The sequence below is a fragment of the Cydia fagiglandana genome, chromosome 21 (assembly GCF_963556715.1).
Source record: "Cydia fagiglandana chromosome 21, ilCydFagi1.1, whole genome shotgun sequence".
Classification (NCBI taxonomy): domain Eukaryota; kingdom Metazoa; phylum Arthropoda; class Insecta; order Lepidoptera; family Tortricidae; genus Cydia; species Cydia fagiglandana.
Genome location: NC_085952.1, coordinates 10,182,605 through 10,201,670, shown reverse-complemented (window position 1 = coordinate 10,201,670; position 19,066 = coordinate 10,182,605). Strand labels below are relative to the sequence as shown.

The window sequence follows — 19,066 nt, the reverse complement described above, 5'->3', positions numbered from 1 at the left end:
CTTAAATCTAAAATAGGCCCCTGAGGCATTGTACCAAGGATGCTGGCGGCATTTCCCCGCTATATCGTAATGCTGATACGTTGTGCGAGGTGGCCGCCAGCTCTTCGGTCGCCAGTTACGTCAACCAGACGCTTCGCGATTTCTGCGAACAGAGCGGCTACCGCGAAAACCGAAATTCGCAAATTGCGGGGATCTTTCTCTTTTACTCCAATGAAGACGTAATTAGAATGACAGAGAAAAATGCCCGCAATTTGCGAACTTCGATTTTCACGGTTATTTATAGCCCAGCTTATGCGCGCTGGGACCCCATGGACCTAGAGTTTGCATCTTGGAGGATATAACCAATGGAGACGCCATGTCTAAAATTTTCGGTACAAAATAGTCTGCCGTTTTTTGCGGGGGAGGGGCACATCAAATGTATAGGAACGTCATGTCAGATAAACGTCAGTCCATACATGTGGTTGACCATTGGCCGCCTATTTTCGACAGAGGGGAACGCCTGTTAATGGGGGCTCCATTGTTAATTACTCCGAGGTTTGCATAGGTACTTTTTAGGGTTCCGTACCCAAAGGGTAAAACGGGACCCTATTATTAGGGTTCCGTACCCAAAGGGTAAAACGGGACCCTATTATTAGGGTTCCGTACCCAAAGGGTAAAACGGGACCCTATTATTAGGGTTCCGTACCCAAAGGGTAAAACGGGACCCTATTACTAAGACTTCGCTGTCCGTCCGTCCGTCCGTCCGTCCGTCCGTCCGTCCGTCCGTCTGTCACCAGGCTGTATCTCACGAACCGTGATAGCTAGACAGGTGAAATTTTCACAGATGATGTATTTCTGTTACCGCTATAACAACAAATACTAAAAACAGAATAAAATAAAGATTTAAATGGGGCTCCCATACAACAAACGTGATTTTTGACCAAAGTTAAGCAACGTCGGGAGGGGTCAGTACTTGGATGGGTGACCGTTTCTTTTTTGCTTTTTTTGCGTTTTTTTTTTGCATTATGGTACGGAACCCTTCGTGCGCGAGTCCGACTCGCACTTGCCCGGTTTTTACGAAGTCGTTGTTGTTTTTTGTTAAAGGTTATATTATTAATTTATGCATTTCCTCGCAGAAATTGCCATTTACTAAATTTCTACCCATGATGAACATAAAATGATGGTATAGAGCTTTAAAATCGTTTTTTGCTAAAAGTTATTAATACATATATACTTATATGCGAGTGACCAATATGTAAATACATATATATATGTATGCGAGTGCTTATTTAATAAGTACTTGACATGCTCGTACGTATTATATTTCCTTGTTGTGTGTGTCAATAAATTAAAAATATGTAGGTATGAGTACAAATGTATTGTATAGAGTTAGACCAAGAAAAGTCTGCAGCGATTTTGATAGCCATCGCAGTGCAAGTGTTATTGTATTTATACGTCATAATTTTATAGACCTTTGATGTTTAAAATAACACTAGCACTGCGTGGGCTATCAAAATCGCTGCAGACTTTTCTTGGTCTAACTCTAATTGTGACGTCCTAAGGGTAAAGGTACGTTATGGCGGTTGGCGCTTACGCTCTATTATTAACGCCGCTCCAATAATACTATTGCGGTGCTATGCGACGTAAGCGCCAGCCTCCATACCTTTTCCCGTCCTCCTCCTTAGTCGTACACTCTTGTCAGAGTGGTCGTGGTTATGGGTTGTCCTTTTCTATGTTTATTGTGGCTGTTGCGATACTCCTCCATCTCTCTCTGTTTGTGGCACTCCGAGCAGCCTCAGTCAGGGAACATTTCGTCGTGGACTTTATGAGATCCGTCCACCTTGTAGGAGATCGGCCACGAGAACGTTGACCTTCCACTCTACCCTGCACTACCAACCGCTCCATCGACTTTTCGTTGCGGATGATATGTCCAAACATTTTCAGTATTCGCACTTGCACAATCGACGAAAGTCTTTGCTTAACATTTAACTCTTTTAGGATGGAGAGATTAGTACGACGAGCCGTCCATTTTATTCTCAGCAACCGTCTCCAGCACCACATTTCAAGTGCGTCAATCTTCTTGCGATCTTTTTCACGGATTGTCCATGTTTCAGCTCCATACAAGAAAATTGGAAATACTAAACACCTCATGAGTCGAACCTTTGTGTTTTGGGTTATTCGGCGATCTTTCCATATTTTCGTGAGCTTCTCCACAGCTGATCGTGTTACAGCACAACGTCTTTTAATTTCTTGTTCACAATTTCCAGTATTTGTGATAGTGGATCCCAGGTAAACGTAACTCTGGACGACTTCGCAATTGGCTATGCTGTGTAAATCTGGTCGATTGTTATTCTTACGATCCACTATCATCATCTTCGTTTTGTCCCGATTTATGGTGAGACCAAAATCGGAACTGGTTGTTTCCAAAAGTAAAAGGAGCTGCTCACTTTCCGCCTTTGACGTCGCAAGAAGGGTGGTATCATCTGCATACCTCAGGTTAGATATCAATCGGCCGCCAATTGATATTCCTTTGTCCCACTTTTCTAAAACAATCCGCATGATGTATTCGGTGTATATATTAAATAAAAGAGGGGAAAGAATACAGCCCTGTCGAACACCAGCCTCGGTTTTGAAAATCCCCGAATCGATCCCATCCACACGAACTGCGGCTGTACTGTCTGTGTACAGTTTTTTAATAATGTAGACTAGGTGTTGTGGTACACCCATTTCCAGCAGCACTTCCCATAGCTTCCACCATTTAACGGTGTCAAAGGCCTTTCGGAAATCCACAAAGCAAATGAATTCCTTTTCCCGTAGACAGTCACAATTGTTTTCCTACGTATGTTGACGGAAACGTACGAACGTGTCTTGCTATTTCAGTCAGTCTCGGTACAAAAAGTACTGAGGTTAACTGGATAACAATACGATGGAAAACTATTACGCACTATAGTTCGTTTTTTTTAGCATTAGAAAGAACTCCGCAGAAGCAAGCGTACAGTTTCTATGAGGCTCGTTAATTGTTAATAATTATTGAATTACCTAATGTAGCATGGTCAATACATATAATTTACTTCAAATTGTTACCGCTAAAAGTGACAGATTTAGAACCACAAGCGAACTTCTGCAAAGTTCTTTCTAATGCTAAAAAAAACAGACTATACACCTGTAGCCGATGTCGATGGTGTTTACATTGCTCGTACAAAGCTACAGGCGTTTCTGAAACTGCGTGAAATGTTAGAAAACTAACCCAGAATAAATGCCAGCTAATTAGATTAGGTTCGTCTAGATCTCTTTTTAATGCGCTAATTCGTAAATTTCAACAAAACCTATAGTACAGTCAGCTGCAATAATATGTTACTCATCGAAGCCCGCAAAAATATGTGACACGCTCTTATGGCTCTACAAATAAGATCGTGTCAGATATTTTTGCGGCCTCCGTTGTGTAACATATTATTGCGGGTGACTGTACAACTGTATTAAGAGCCCTTCAACGTGCACACTAGCGCCATAGCTAAATAATCGTGATTATCTAAATTTAACGAAAAATATTGAAAAAAGGGGGCCGCTACGTACTCTATTGTGTATTTAAGTACCTTTTGAATACATCAAACTCGTTTTTATGTTGCTGGTTTTGTCGATCTAGGAACTCAAAACAAAAACGGCCGTTTTAACTTTGGACGCACAGATTGACGAATCCAGCAACATAAAAACTAGTCTGATGTTTTTAAAAGGTATACTTAAATACACAATACAGTACGTACCGGCCCCCTTTTTTCAATATCTTTCGTCAAATTTAAATAATCACGATTATTTAGCTGTAGCGCTAGTCTGCACGTTGAACGGCTCTTAAAGAACTCATTTATTATAATATCACAAAAATAGAGACACCGCAGTGCGCTCGGCCAAGTTCGACGAAAAGGGCATGCAATTGCAGTGTGTACTTTTACACGTTCCAGCCTCTTTTTTTGACCTCGTTTATTTTTATTTCAATTATGTTATGCTTGTCGTTGTTGTTTGTTGATTAAATAATCTATGAAAGACTTCAAGGTTCATTTCCGCCTATTAAAAAAAATCTTTTGAGGTATTTTCAGCGACTCTTAACTATCAAAGTCTAATAAGAATGAAAATGATTTTCATTATTTTGTACCTAGATGTTTTTAGCACAAATTAAATTACAATGCTTGTTAAGTGACTAGTCGAACGCTATATAAATTGCTACTGGCCGAGGGCACTGGCAGTTTGCGCAACGCCGCCTGTGCATAGACTACAAGAAAAAAAAGTTTCGGACGGTCGCGGAGTGCGCGGGAAAAATTTAAAAACGTGTTGTGCGTTCGAAAATTTGACGTGTGTGCGTTTTGATTTTAGTGGTTGCTGAGAAGATATATTTGTAAGTACAAATACTTAGATAAAATATATTTGTAAGTACCTATAAATAAATAATAAATATATGGTCCGAAAAGAAAAAGTAGAAAATAAATGAGGGCGCCACTTCCTACGTAACTGTCACATTTTTGAAGTAAACTGTTTAAACATGGCAGCAATTTAGTATGGATTATTTAAATTCCATTTTATTTAATTTTATGTCGCACTAGTATCTCCCTATTTTTTATGGAAATAGGCAAACTACTTTTATATGTAATGTACTAAAAATTATTGCGAGGTCTGACTATTCAATTTCTTTTTTTAAAAGGTTTTTATTACAATAAAGTACGATACTTTTCAAGAAATTTATATAATATTAATGACACGATGTAGAGGTCACAGGTAGGTACTTAACGTATTTTTGGCCTAACATGTATATTATAATGAAACCTACAACATAAAATAACCATTTTCGAATGTAAAAAAAATAAGTTGATTACAAAGCTTAATTTATTTATAGCCCTGTCAAATTAACTCTAAATAAAGACGCGAAATTTAAAAAAAAATAGAACCATTCCCGTCAACCATTTTTGAATTTGCCGCTCTACCAGACTGTTAGGACCTTGGCCTACCAGATTATTTTTCTCATTATTGTTTTAGATTTTATTATTATTAACACACAGTACAGAACATAATATATAATTGAACAGGTCCCTGCAAAACTGTATTTACAGTTTGCCTGCAGGTAAGAGTCTCTACATGTATACACATGTATTTAAGTGAGTAGGTACTAATTTTAAATTATTATTAAATCTATCAAATCTAAACATTTAAGTGGCACTTGCACATGTGCAATTGTCACTTAAGTGTTTGCAATAGGTACAGTTTTAAGGCGCTTTTAAACTTATTTTTATTTGGCTCATGCAGAATGTTCTCGGGTAGACTATTCAGGAAATACGGAACTCTTTTTCTAAGAGTTCTGTCACCAAAATAGTTACTAACCCGGGGGACTTCATAATTTCGCGCAGTTACTGACCTTGCTTTATGCTTATTTTCTATTAGTATTGAGTTATGCTCTTCATTGCCATGGTTGTTAAATGCTAGAAGGAATTTGTCCTTTACACTAACTGATAGTATTTTCCTTTTGTGTTGCAAAGATTGTTTAAACTAAATATACATATATTTTTTTATTTGCATACGATACGATTACACACGATAAAAAAAATTGGCTATCACCAAAATTTTAATAAATGTGTTTGATAGATGCCAATTTTTTTAATACAAATTTGGCGTATCTTAAACATTGACATTTGACCTTAATTTTTAAAGTAGAGTGATACACCAAGGACGTTTACTTTTTCAAAGTTTATAAGTTCAATAACTTCATCGTCGACTGTGTGATTATGTAATAGTTGAATTAAATAGGTAACTATAATGCTCAGGAGATTCCCAATCTCGTGTAGAGAACTAATTAAATTCCTCCCTTTGTGAGCCTTTATCAACACAAAAAACAAATTATGTTGATATTGCTGCATCTAGTCGCGTTCGCAGTTTAGATAATTTTTTGACTAAAATTTTTTGGTCACAGCTTTCTATCAACACATATACCTATTCAGAATTAATAGAATAAAAACAAAAACATAATATTTACCTACTGCAAAATCTTATAAAAAGTATCAGTGACTTTCTTTGAACCATTCCATTGTTACTAAACTTGTAGGTATATTTTTTAAATAATTATATATAGTGGAGTAAACTAACGAAACCTAGGTACCTACTCCTATTTTTGCATAGGTTGACAATTGTGACAAAGGGGTTGGACAACCTCACAGATTCCGAAAATGTAAGAGTCAACGCAAATATTAGTAGTGCAAAAGTCAACCGCGAGAAATAACGGACAGGAAAAACCGGGCAAGTGCGAGTCGGACTCGCGCACAAAGGGTTCCGTACCATAAAGCAAAAAAAAAACAAAAAAAAAAGCAAAAAGAAAAAACGGTCACCCATCCAAGTACTGACCACTCCCGACGTTGCTTAACTTTGGTTTAAAATCACGTTTGTTGTATGGGAGCCCCATTTAAATCTTTATTTTATTTGTTGTTATAGCGGCAACAGAAATACATCATCTGTGAAAATTTCAACTGTCTAGCTATCACGGTTCGTGAGATACAGCCTGGTGACAGACGGACGGACGGACGGACGGACAGCGAAGTCTTAGTAATAAGGTCCCGTTTTACCCTTTGGGTACGGAACCCTAAAAACGAAGGCTTGACAGTTAAGTTTGATTAAGTGAGTGGACATTCTCCCAGTTTTATTTACGTCACAATACATTCATGTTCGTTGCTTTCGCATCAAATTTAAGCCGTTTGCTGTACTTGTCCCAGTCGTATTTAAGTACTATTACCTACGTCACATGTACTAACGCCCACACTGTTAACTTGTCCATAGGTGGACCTTATGTCTTTTGTAATAAGGTCTCTCGGTGGACAGTTAGTATTGCTGTTCGTTAAAACCAATTAAAACCGTTGCGTTATACTTGAAGTTTTTCTACAAGTACGTTGGAACACAAAAAGTTAGGTATAGATTTTCCATAAATACTATTTAAGGTATGTTTGTGATTAAGCGTCAAAACTATACTTGGTCAAGCAGATCTTGTCAGTAGACAAAGGCGGCAAACTTGAAACATGGAGGCGCGAAGGGATATCCTCTCATAGAAAATTAGAATTTCGCGCTTTTTTCCACTGAGAAGATTTGCTTGACCATCTACCGGGTGTGGCCTGTAATATGAGCAAAAAATTAAACTGTATGCTGTACTCCTCGTACTGACCAACATTTGTTCAGCGACTTTTAAAAATAACTTGTAGTGTGATTTTTAATACACTTTAAAGTTTATTCTAAGACGCAATGTATTGCAAATTTTGTTATGTTTAAGGCGTGACAAGCAACGTCAATCACAATGATATGGCGTGGTGATGGCGTCCATTGAATATAATATTTATTTTGTATGAAAAATAGGGAGTCTATATACTTCATAATTTTTAAAAGTTGTTGAACAAAAGTGTCAACGTTTCAGGAGTACAATCTATGTTTTAATTATTTGCTCGTGTTACAGGCCACACCCGCCGGTATATGCGGAGGTTACTCGCGGTTGTTTAACGGACTTGGCTTACAATTAGTTTAAGCTTATAAGCTTTTATTTAACTTGCAAATACTTGTAGGTATGTACTTAATGTACGTTTGTTAGGTGAGTGTAGGTAGAGGTGAGGTAGGTAAGCTGAATTAGAAGAAATTTACAATTCTAATTTTGAAATTTACAATTAGCGCAGAATTTTAAATGATCCCATTACATAAATTTTAAAATATGTAAATAATTACAAATATTGCGAAAAACGCTGTTTTATTAAATATAAAATAATATTTTCTATGTAAGTTTAACCAATTTTAAAAAACGTTATCGAAGAATAAGTTATTATTTTATTTTACGTAAAATCACTAAATCTGTAAAATTTACATTTCTTAATAGCTAATTACCTATAGGTATATGTGCATATAAATAATAGGCACTAGAATTATATTCGTTACACTATGTTTATAAATCTGCAATTAACTATAACATATGTCCAATTCGCCATAAACGGTCCGTGAAATTACTGAACTATATAATTACTCCGTGATTTTAACAAATGTGTCCTTGTTTATGAATTATGAATGAAACGAATCGAATGCATTTACTTATTATTGGAGTATAGGTATAGTATAAGGCGTAATGTATGGAATATATATGTTATGAATTATATATGGATTAGTATTTATTTTTACATTTCTTTAATTTAGAGCAATTTTAATAACTGGAGTGGCCATTGAGAGCTTACCCCTCTGCCGAAAAACTTGCACAATTGTGCAAACTTTTGTATGGACTGACATGGCTACTTGTACGTTACGTACAAATCATGTAGAAATAGCAATACAATTGACGTCCCCTCCCCCGCAAAAATCGGTAGACTGTTACGTAAAGAAAATTACAGCGATGACATCTCCAGTTACTAAATGCTCTACGTTCTCTTTATCCAAAAACATCAAATTGACACTGACAGATCAGATCCATAACTAATCCATAATCCAGATCTAATCCATTACCTCTTATTAAAATCAGAGTACGCCTGGTACATTCACATATTCGGCGGTTCGTTATACCAGCAAAAAGGACCAACAACTTATAAGTCACGAAGTAACTTAAAAAAGGACCTTGTCCCTATACGCTTTAAGTTTAAATTACAACAAGAATTAAAAGCTTCACACAACTTAATACGTATGTCGTCGTCATAATAAGGAAAATACGTCATATTGGTTATTTATTATTTTAACTAATAACTGTGGATGGATTTCTCTTCCGCCTTGACATTTACGTGGTAGGTAAATATGTGATTCAGTGATGGCGATGAGTAGGTACATGGGTTTTTTGCCTATTTATATGTCGTCCCTACTGATAACTAATACTCGGAATAGTTATTTACGATACAAGTGCGAAAAAGAGGAAATTCGAAACGAGTGGCGATAAATTAAAACACGATCGAAGGGAGTGTTTTAAATTGACACGAGTTGCGAATTACCTATTCGCACGTGTATCGTACAACGTTTTACAGTACATATGGCCCTTTAAACTTTTGACATCGCACGAAAAGTGCTATTTTACGCACTAGTGCGGAAAAATAGGACCATATGTACTGTAAATATATTTTTCATATGCATTAACTTATGTTAGTATTGTATCTGTATGGGCCAAGCAGTCGGTATAGCGTGCGGCTAAAGTCAGACCGTGAAAAGCCTGTAGAGTCTGTGCGGAAAGAGAAGAGTCGTGGAATGTATTGAGCCCCATACATTCCACGACTCTTCTCTTTCCGCACAGACTCTAGTGATTTTGATAGCGCATCCACGCAGTGCAAGTGTCATTTTAAACGTCAAACTTCTATGAAATTATGACGAATAAATAATACTTACACCGCGTGCGCTATCAAATCCGCTGCAGACTTTTCTTGGTGCGGTTCTAAACATTAACTTTTTATATGGTTGTGGTGGTCAAAAGTCACGGGTTCAAACCTCGGTTGTGCTATACAGGGCAGAAAAGAATGCAAAAAGACGACTAAAGATATGTTCAGGATCCATAAATCCATATCATACATGGAAAAGAGGTTCATTCTGGCATTTTCACCATTTTGTGCCATACTTAAGATAAAAGATAAAAAATTCTTTATTGCACACAGAAAATAAAACTAACACTGGTATATTAATAGTAATGCGTATAGCAGTGCGTATACAGAAATTGCACAGGTCCCCGCACTAGGCCAGGCCTGTATAATATGTAAAAAGTGAAATATAAAACGATTTGGGTATTAGTGCAAGCTTCGAAAAGTTACTAAAATACTTCTTAAACTAATTTTTCAAGCAGAGCCTCCGTTTCATTGTACTGTTTTAATAAACCAAGCCTTGTGCCATAAAATTCATAGTGCAATATAGTTAAAATAAATTAGACATGCGAAGTATGTTAGCCGGTCAGTAATCCGAAGATGCGCTCCCCACACACAGACCGGTTGGGACCGACAACCCAGCAAGGCCGATTATTTTTAACTTTACCTATAGGTACGTTGCAATTAGAATCTAGAATTCTAGATACTCTAGATTGGGATATACCATATATAGGTAGATATCTTGTGCAACCGATGTACGCTTGGGGAGCGGTCAGCCAAGTTAGGAGACCAATTTTCCGAAGACACTAGTACGTTATTACTTTTATTAGTTAGTGGCTGATTACAACAGGATAACTTTGAATTTGTTTTGGTTGTAAAAATATTTAAGACAAGACAAGACAAGACAAGACAAATTATTTATTTGTAAACATAGGTAACAATGTTGGATAGGTACAAAAAGTATTTGAGAACGCTATGTTTCGCCGACGGGCATACAAATTTGAAATTAGGTATACACATACCAATTAAATTACATTATTACAAGGAAATATACTTAACTAAAGAAATTAATCAATTATACAATAACTTATAGTTAGGGAGGCGAATAGGGGAATTTTCGGCAATACTCGAGCGTGGCAGTTTAAGATATGAGAGATACCTTAGACCTAATAGAACAACCTTGTAAAGTATTTAGCTCTATATGTAGTGACGCGCGCCTAGGATAGACGATCAGATTAGTAAAAAAAAATGGATAGTCTGAAATACTCGAGCGCATCAGATTAAGATATTGGGGGTTGATTTTAGTGTTTAAAGACTAAATTTAACTAATCTGACGATAAGTCCTTGACGCCGCCGAGTTATAGGGTCGCGAACTTGTAAAAAAAAAACGTTAATCCGGCATTCTCGAGCGCGATTTTTTATTTTTTTATTTTGAAGAATATAATCTAAAACTTACTAAAAATACAAAATCTGCCGGTTTCCGCATGACCGGAAGTGTGGAGGAGCCATTTCGTCTTCCTAAGAACGCGTTGCGGCATATAAGTCGCGAACGATACATTTTACAAAAAAAAAGTTTAAATAAACAAAAAAGGTAATTTTATTTTACACAAAAAAGGTCTCTTTACATTTTTGTCCAAAGTTAAAACTTTTTGACTTGAAGCATCATAAAAACTCAAACTCCCGGTTTTTTCAGTATATCTCGAAAACTGAGGGTGTTAAAAAAAATTGATATGAAATAACGATTATTAAATTATGTGACTTTTATTATATCTCAAATTTTTTTTTTCTAAAGCTTCTCGACAATTTTCGTGGACTCGGAAAAAGTTACGCGTATCTGTATACAAAAGTATTATTAACATGTACAGTTTCATGTATGTATATTATTCAATAGCCTGTTGATCCTCAAATTGTTTTTTGGACGTACCGTAAGCAAAACGAAACAATTCTTTTTTTACGTTGGTTGTATCTATCGCTTTATTGTCATTCTTAAATTCCCCGTTTTATCAAGGAGAAAGAAAGGAAAAAAAAAGAAACCAAAACACCTTTTTCGGTCAGATTAAGAGAACCCACCAACATTTTTGTCAGATTAAAAAAATATGCTTTCAGGATACCGAGATAAACCTCCCCTATGAAAATCTGACGCGCTCGAGTATTTCAAAAAAACTTTTTTTTTTGCATTTTCAAAAATTCATCGTAACCTATCGTCACGCCGAAATCGTCAGTTTTTTTAAAGGAAGCTTCCTTGGGGCCTACTTAACACCCCTTCCGAAAATCTGACGCGCTCGAGTAAATTTTTTTTTTTTGTTGCATTTTTGACTACTTTATATGCCTACCCCCACCACGCAAACCGGCAGATTAGTATACCGTTGTTATCAGAGGCACTCGGGGCATACGTAGTATGAATATCTGACGCGCTCGAGAATGCCCAAGTAACTGTTTTTTTTAACATTTTTGAAAGACCGTACACGCCAAACCCACCGCTAAAATGGTTTTTGCCATACGAGCTTTTCTTTTCGAAATTATTTTATCTTTCGATTTTGATAGGTCTCGACGGCGCCGTTGAATTACGCAATTTAGCTACCTCGCCTCCCTAACTATTAATCATAACTGCGCGTATTACAAATTCATAATTATTTATTAAAATCTATTCATATTTTTATGTCAATAAGTCATGCATATATACAATACTTATATTCACTAATAACTTACAAGCTAATTTAAAGTGTCACCAAGAAACTCTGGCAACGGATTAGCACTTAGAAATTAATAAATTATTCAAGTCATTTTTAAACAAGTGCAATGGTTTCATTCTTAGAGCTATAGAGATATATATTAATTTTCATTAATTCTTTATTATGTACAACTAGGAGTCAATAAGTGGGAAAATCGTGACGAGAAAGTGAAATGATTCGATGGATTTGTATGGAACGCTAATTTGTAAAAAAGAAGTAAAATGCTTTCACAACACGATTTTGATCTTTAAATAAAGGAACCAAATAAATGAAAGATTAATTTATATCAATTTATTGCTATTGCAATTTACAGCTATGAATTTAATGCTTCATTATTTAAACTTAGAACTCAACGTATTAACTCAACACGTATCAACGCTCAACGTGCTCAACGTGTATTGCAAATATTGCAATACAGCGAGGAAATGCAGACAGCATCCTTGGTACAACGCTCAAGGGCCTAATTTAAGCTAGAGTCTGTGCGGAAAGAGAAGAGTCGTGGGATTTGAGGGCGCGCCAGTGCTATTTTATGGTTTTTGCTATGCTGACAACACTGGTCACGTGATTATAGTACGACACTAAAGGTCATGATACTTGAATCCCTTTTGTTTCGGTTTTTTACCACGGCTTACTAAACAGAGCCTGGTGGTGGTGTCGGCTCGTCAACTCAATCCTCTGATTTAGCGCAGGCACTAGTTTTCTTTTTAAAACACACTAGTAGATACTAAAAAGTGACAGTGCGATTGACAAAACTGCTAAAACTAGTTAAGAATCTGCCCAATACCTACAACTGTAATTTTAGTACCAAACAAGATAGAGTCTCATTTATGTACTGCCTAATCTGTGCAGTCCAACAGTTATTAAAACCGGGTAGATCGGGTAGAAATTGGGCAATAGAACTGTAATTTTATCTGGGATATATTTCACCCATTGTAAACTTGACTTGTAATGTATGTGTACATTATTAATAATAAATATGAATATGAATAAAAATAGTGCATAAGTAGTAGGGTTTCTGCTCGAGAATTCCCGAGGCGAGAAATCTCGAGAAATCTGTCCTAAGTCGAGACGGGAAAAATATATTCAGTGCCTCGAGAACTCGAGAAATAAATCTCTACTGATAAGTAAAATAAAACACGCGTTTAACACATGATGTGTCTATGATGTATTTCTTTAGGTAGTAAAATAAATATGAACAATGTTTTTCTTACATTTTCAGGTAGGGTAGGAACCTACTTAAAACATTTATTACCATCCAAATAAAAAACTACCGTGATCCGTCCCCTGTCGTTCTAGCTTTAACCGATCTTCATGTTTTGAAACTTTTGAACTACATATTCATGACATTCATGTAGTGTCTTTTTTATTGAAAAACGCTTTAAAAAAAATTTAACGAATTATAGGACCATGTAATAAGTGTAATAACAAATATTACAAAACTAAATTACTATTGATAAATCAAATAATCCCGATATATTCCTATTAGCAAAATATTACAATTTTAGCAGCTTCTCTTTTATTTATTTTTCTTCTTAGGCTAGGTCATTTATAACATGAATATAAAAGTAGCAGCTTTATTGTTACGTTGAGTAAATACGAGTAATTAATATTACGTAGTAAAATTTCTGTTAAAAGTTGAGTCATATCGAGTTTTTTAATACAAAATTTATTGACTTGAATATTGCTGCCTGATAAAATACCATATTGTGGTTTGTTTACATTTTGTTGAATACCTAAAGAAATACACTATAGCATAACACATCGCCGGTGCGCACGCGTGCACCTATAGTTTTTTTTGTTGTTGTATTTTTGATTATTAAGTGCAATTTATGGTGACTAAAAATGTACCATATGTTTTATTATTGATCTCACCTACGATTCCTATGAGTTTAATTTGTAAAAAAGCAAAAAAAAACAAATAACATGGTGTTTTTTGGAGCTTTCAAAGTTTCTCGAGATACTCGAGAAATCTTGGTCGAGTATTCCCGTGCCTCGAGAAATTAAAAAGGTCGAGAAACCAGAAACCCTAATAAGTAGGTAGGCCTTATTGGGATATGTCCGGTTCTCTCATCTCACGATATTTTACTTCGCCGAAAAGTCACTGCTAAATATGAAATATAAGTTCGTAACTAACAGAACCTACAAATAAAGAAATATTTTATTAGAAAAAGTTTTATTCAGAACCTAGTAAACGAACTTACAAATAAAGAAATATTTTCTTAGAATTAAAATATTCAATGTCACTTATGTTTGAGCTAGCTTCAGAACAACCAGGGACACTCATAGAACTATCTTCATCTGAACTGGATGTGCTTGAATCCGGCACGTAGATTACGAATTCTTGCATATCACCTACTTAGCGGTCTTTTATTCGAGATACCGTAGGTACTTTAACACAATCCTGAAAAAGAAATTACATATAAATATGCATAAAATAGCAAGTATCAAGACTATTTGTCAGTTATTTTAAAGATCATGAATGACCTGCATATTTATGAAAATTAATATATTTTGAATGAATATACTTACCGATTATGTACCGGAGACAAGTTACTTAGGGGGCTTATTAAATAGGTAGTTATTTAATATTAAATACAACATCAATACCCGCGAATAGCGGAAACACGTTCCGCGACTTTTTGTAAGTCGATAGTCGGCTTTTAGCCGTTTTCTTCCCGCTGACAAATCCGAACAATGTTAAATATAACTTTCCTTGTGGTTTTATGTACGGTTTTATCGTGTTTTGAAAATATTATATACATAAAACTTGCGGTTTTTGTTAATAAAAATATACAATGACAGAAGTTTGTTTACTTTTTACAAGACAGGTGTCAAAGGTTTGATTGCCATATAAAATTTAAAATGTTAGTTCCCGTTTCTGCCACGACTCTTCTCTTTCCGCACAGACTCTAGTTATTAATTTAGTTTAGTATTACCACTGTATATATCTTGTATGTAAATAAATGACTATAACAACTTAGAACATAGGACTTTTATGCAAGGCACCGAAAGATGTAGATGACCGTTTTAGTTTTTCTATCAAATCAAATGATTTAGGATGGTAAGTAATTGTTTTGGAATACAATAAAAAGAAACACGATCACGCTGTGCAAAGGGTTCTTCGATACACAGAGCAAAGAAATCATCTGCATTTGAAGCTTTGTTGCTTTGACATAGAGCTGAAAGTCGTATACTCTTCAGCACTTCCTCTGTAGGTACTAGACTCTATTCAACATCCTTTGATTGATATCTATTGCTCCTAACAGCACACTATACAAATTAAACAAAAACTTACCTTAAGATGAGGCTAGAAAGATTCATATTAGGATGATCAACTGATCTTGATAGACCCTTGTCCATTATAACGGAAATGTGTACCTACTATGTCACAAGATTTGTAGTACTATGGGCTTGTAAAGGAAATAATTTAGCTGTGACGAATTGAGATGATACAAGTCATCATTGTTAGTATACGATCTGCTGCCCACCTGGCTACCGGTTACATCATAGTACTGTTGTACTTAGATACTTGGATAGTCTACTATTTAGATCGATGAATATACAGAACCATTGGAGAGATAACAAATTATCGTTTTGCAAATTTTCATCTTTGATAATTACAAACATTCATGTACTCCGAAAGAAAATGTATTCATTCGAAACAATTCCAACAAATCTAAATTCTAAAGGAGGTTCACGTCACGAGATTGCTTTATTTTGTCACTTACCTAATTGTTATGAGCCTATCATGGCCACTTTCAGTATCGTTAATAGTTAATACCTAACTACATCGTCACTAGATACCTACCTCATTTTGAGCTCAATCGAACACCAGGAAGTGGTTTTGGGTCATTCTACTATTATGCCCCTGAAATCTCATTTCCCTGGCTATACCTATTCGCAAATTCCCAAGAGATTCCGCTAAGCAATTTTGGTCGTAGATGGAACTTGGCACGAGTTACCAGCACCAGAAATTAGATGCTAATAAAGCGGAATTTCCTGGGACATTGCGAATAGGAATGTCCAGGGTAATGAGATTTTTGTAAAATGACCCTTTATAGATAACAAATTTTAATCCACAGACGAAGTAAAACTGTAAATTACGAGTAAGTACGTATATAGTACGTATAAATAAAACCTTTCAAAAAGATAGAGAATGTTCTAGTAGATAGTTTAAAACAGGAAACTGCAACAATATGCACAACAAAATTGTTAAAGGCTGATCGACCGTTCCGGCTTATAAAATATTGCCAAACAGGAAATATGGTTAAGATTTAGCCGATATCCGATAAATAACTGTACCTGTACCTAGTTATCTATACCGCCCAAACTTCTGATAGCTAACTGGACTAAGGACAAGTGAAAGAAAACTTAATGTTAGTAATAAAACAGGTAGGTGTGATTAAACGCTAATTGCTATTTGCTAGTGGTATAAATGACAAGCACAGAATGAAACAGGTGCGAAATGAATACATTTCAATATTAATATGATATTATATCGGTAAACGCTTCTGTTTACTAGGCTTACTGATTAATTCGCAACAAGTGAATCAGTATAACATTTGTATTAGGAAACTAATTACGAGTATTAGGAAATTACCATCCAAGTAATGTCAGGATTTTTAGGGTAATGCCCGGACTTTTGTCTGGGTATTATTTATTAAAAATATATGATCTGAGTGGCAACCGTATTCCGAGGCGTACCCCAGTTGATCCCATTGGACGTTTTATCTTTTGGGACTTGGGACTAGATCAGTAGTAGGCACCTATAGTGCAGAAATAAATTCACTTTGATTAGTTTGATTGCTTGCCCTATAGAGTCCTAACAGGTTCTATATGCCACTAATTCACCGAATGGATCGTTTCGTTAGAATTTTCATGCAACACTTACTTAGGCTGCGTTTCGACCAGAGATGTGCCAGATTGCGTTGCAAAGGATGTGTTATTAAGAACCAATAAAATCACTGCACGCTCAGCGAGGAAATTAACTAATGAAGTGGAATCACGTTGCGACGTTTTTTCTGGTTGCCCTTGGCATAGGCCTTTCCCATATCCCTCCACGCGTCCCTGTCCAGAGCCTGTCTTCTCCACAAGGCTCCAGCCACCTGCCTGAACTAGTCTTCCCATCTCATTTTTTGTCTACCATCATTCCTTTCCTTTGTTAACAAACTGCTGTATTCGAACTTCAAGATATTCACAAGAGACGACACGTACTAGATCCATTTTAGATACGTTATAGTTTAGATATCAACTAGTTCTCTTTTGCAGCGCAATTCGGGCAACCAATGTCACTTTTACGTTAGATAGCGTAAGATATCTACATGTATTAGATCAATTAGATGTGAAGTCATATCCTGAGGAAATCGTTCAAGAGTATCTCCAGAATCGCGCAAATGTCAAATTTGACAGGTTAGATCTTAAACATATCGTTATCGTATCTTGGTGATGTCTAAAAGATATCTAATAGATGTCTATTTCAAAATCCGAATCGGGCCCAAACATCCCTCGCAACGCATCCTCGCATAACATTGGTCAAAACGCAGCCTTGGTAGGTACCTCCAGACGTATAATTTGGGCGTCGCCTTGGTTGTGTCGGTGCGGCGTCGGAAGTGAGAGGCGCAAGGTTTTCGGCGATTTTAGGTCGCTAGTTATCTTGCATGTGCAGTTGTGCACTGCGGGCTGCGGGCTAGGGTGAGCGCAGGGCCAGTTAGATAGTAGAATCATATGTTATCTATCTAGTCAGGTACAGGTCGATTCGCAAGAGCTGGCACGAATGGAATGAGTGAATGAAAATACTTATCTATGTGTGTATCACATTAACCAATAAATTGGTTATTTGGGATCATCCATTAATTACGTCACACGAATTTCTAGGTTTTTGGTCACATTTTGCAAATCCCTCCCCACCTGGTGCGACTTCACATTTTAGGCAATTTTGTTTTCAACGAAATCACAAAACTAACTCTGCATTATTTAAAAAAAAAAAATTTTGGGTAAAGAAATATTAGTAATTTTATAACACAAAACCAATTAGGAACGAAAATTACCTACTTCCAAAAGCAGCTTCAATTTAAATGTACAGCGAATAAAAAAATATAAATTAATTTTCGGTTACTAGTGAATGATGTTCGTAGTGATGAAGTTAAAATGACGTCACAATGGGGGACCATGTCACAACATGTCACATTTTCTTGACCCCCTCCCACCCCCTAAACGTGTGACGTAATTAATGGATGACCCCTTTACTGTATGTAGGTATATCGATATACAGGGTGTTACTGACCATCGAGCTTTAAATCCAGGGCTCGATTCTACTCGCTAAACTGAGCTACTTTTTTTACTTTTTTTTTACTTTTGCATACATTTTGGCTGATCAGATGTCGACGTTTTCTATGGAAAAGCCAAAAAAATTCCCCGCTTTTAGGGTTGGTCCCATAGTAAAAGTACTTAGCTCAATTTAGCGAGTAAAATCAAGCCCTGGAATTAAAGCCCCATGGTCAGACATACTGTATTTAGGTGTAAAATGAAACTTTTGCTCATTCTATCGTGCCTCGTGCCGGCTATCGTGAATCAAGCTGTATGTAGATTGATGGAAGAATCTATGTAGTAGTTTTGAATGCATCTAATGGGAACTTTTGAGCCTAAATTTGAAGAACTTACTTTACTAGAAAGGGCTTATGCATAAATCACGCGAGGTTCGATAGATCACGGTAGATCACGCTGGGGGGGGGGTATAAGGAAACCTCACGTGTATTTTTCTACAGTGAACGAAACCCAGAAAAAACAACCTACCAGATGAGTAGATAGTTTTTCTCGGTTTCGTTAAACATAAATATTCACTCTGCACTTTAAAATATCGAGTCTATTTAACGAAAATAGAAAAATAAACAAGATTTTCTTTATACTTACAAAACTATTTATCTTAAAATAAAGTCGAATGAAAAAAATTCTAAAAAATACACGTGAGGTTGTGTGACCAAAACATACACGTGAGGTTGTGTGGCTGGTAGCCAAAAACCTCACCAAATATCA

The 19,066-nt window shown here is 36.1% G+C and overlaps 1 protein-coding gene across 2 annotated transcripts in view; it reads left to right on the top strand.

Moving 5' to 3' along the window:
- Positions 1 to 4,227: 4,227 nt before the first annotated feature.
- Positions 4,228 to 19,066, top strand: part of LOC134675150 (beta-alanyl-bioamine nonribosomal peptide synthetase ebony) — a 56,550-nt gene continuing 41,711 nt past the window's right edge. The window contains exon 1 of one of the 2 annotated variants that reach the window (XM_063533320.1): positions 4,228 to 4,366. The gene's annotated coding sequence lies outside the window, so the exon portion shown is untranslated. Of the gene's footprint in view, positions 4,371 to 19,066 lie in introns of both variants that reach the window. The other variant, XM_063533321.1, reaches the window with a different exon arrangement.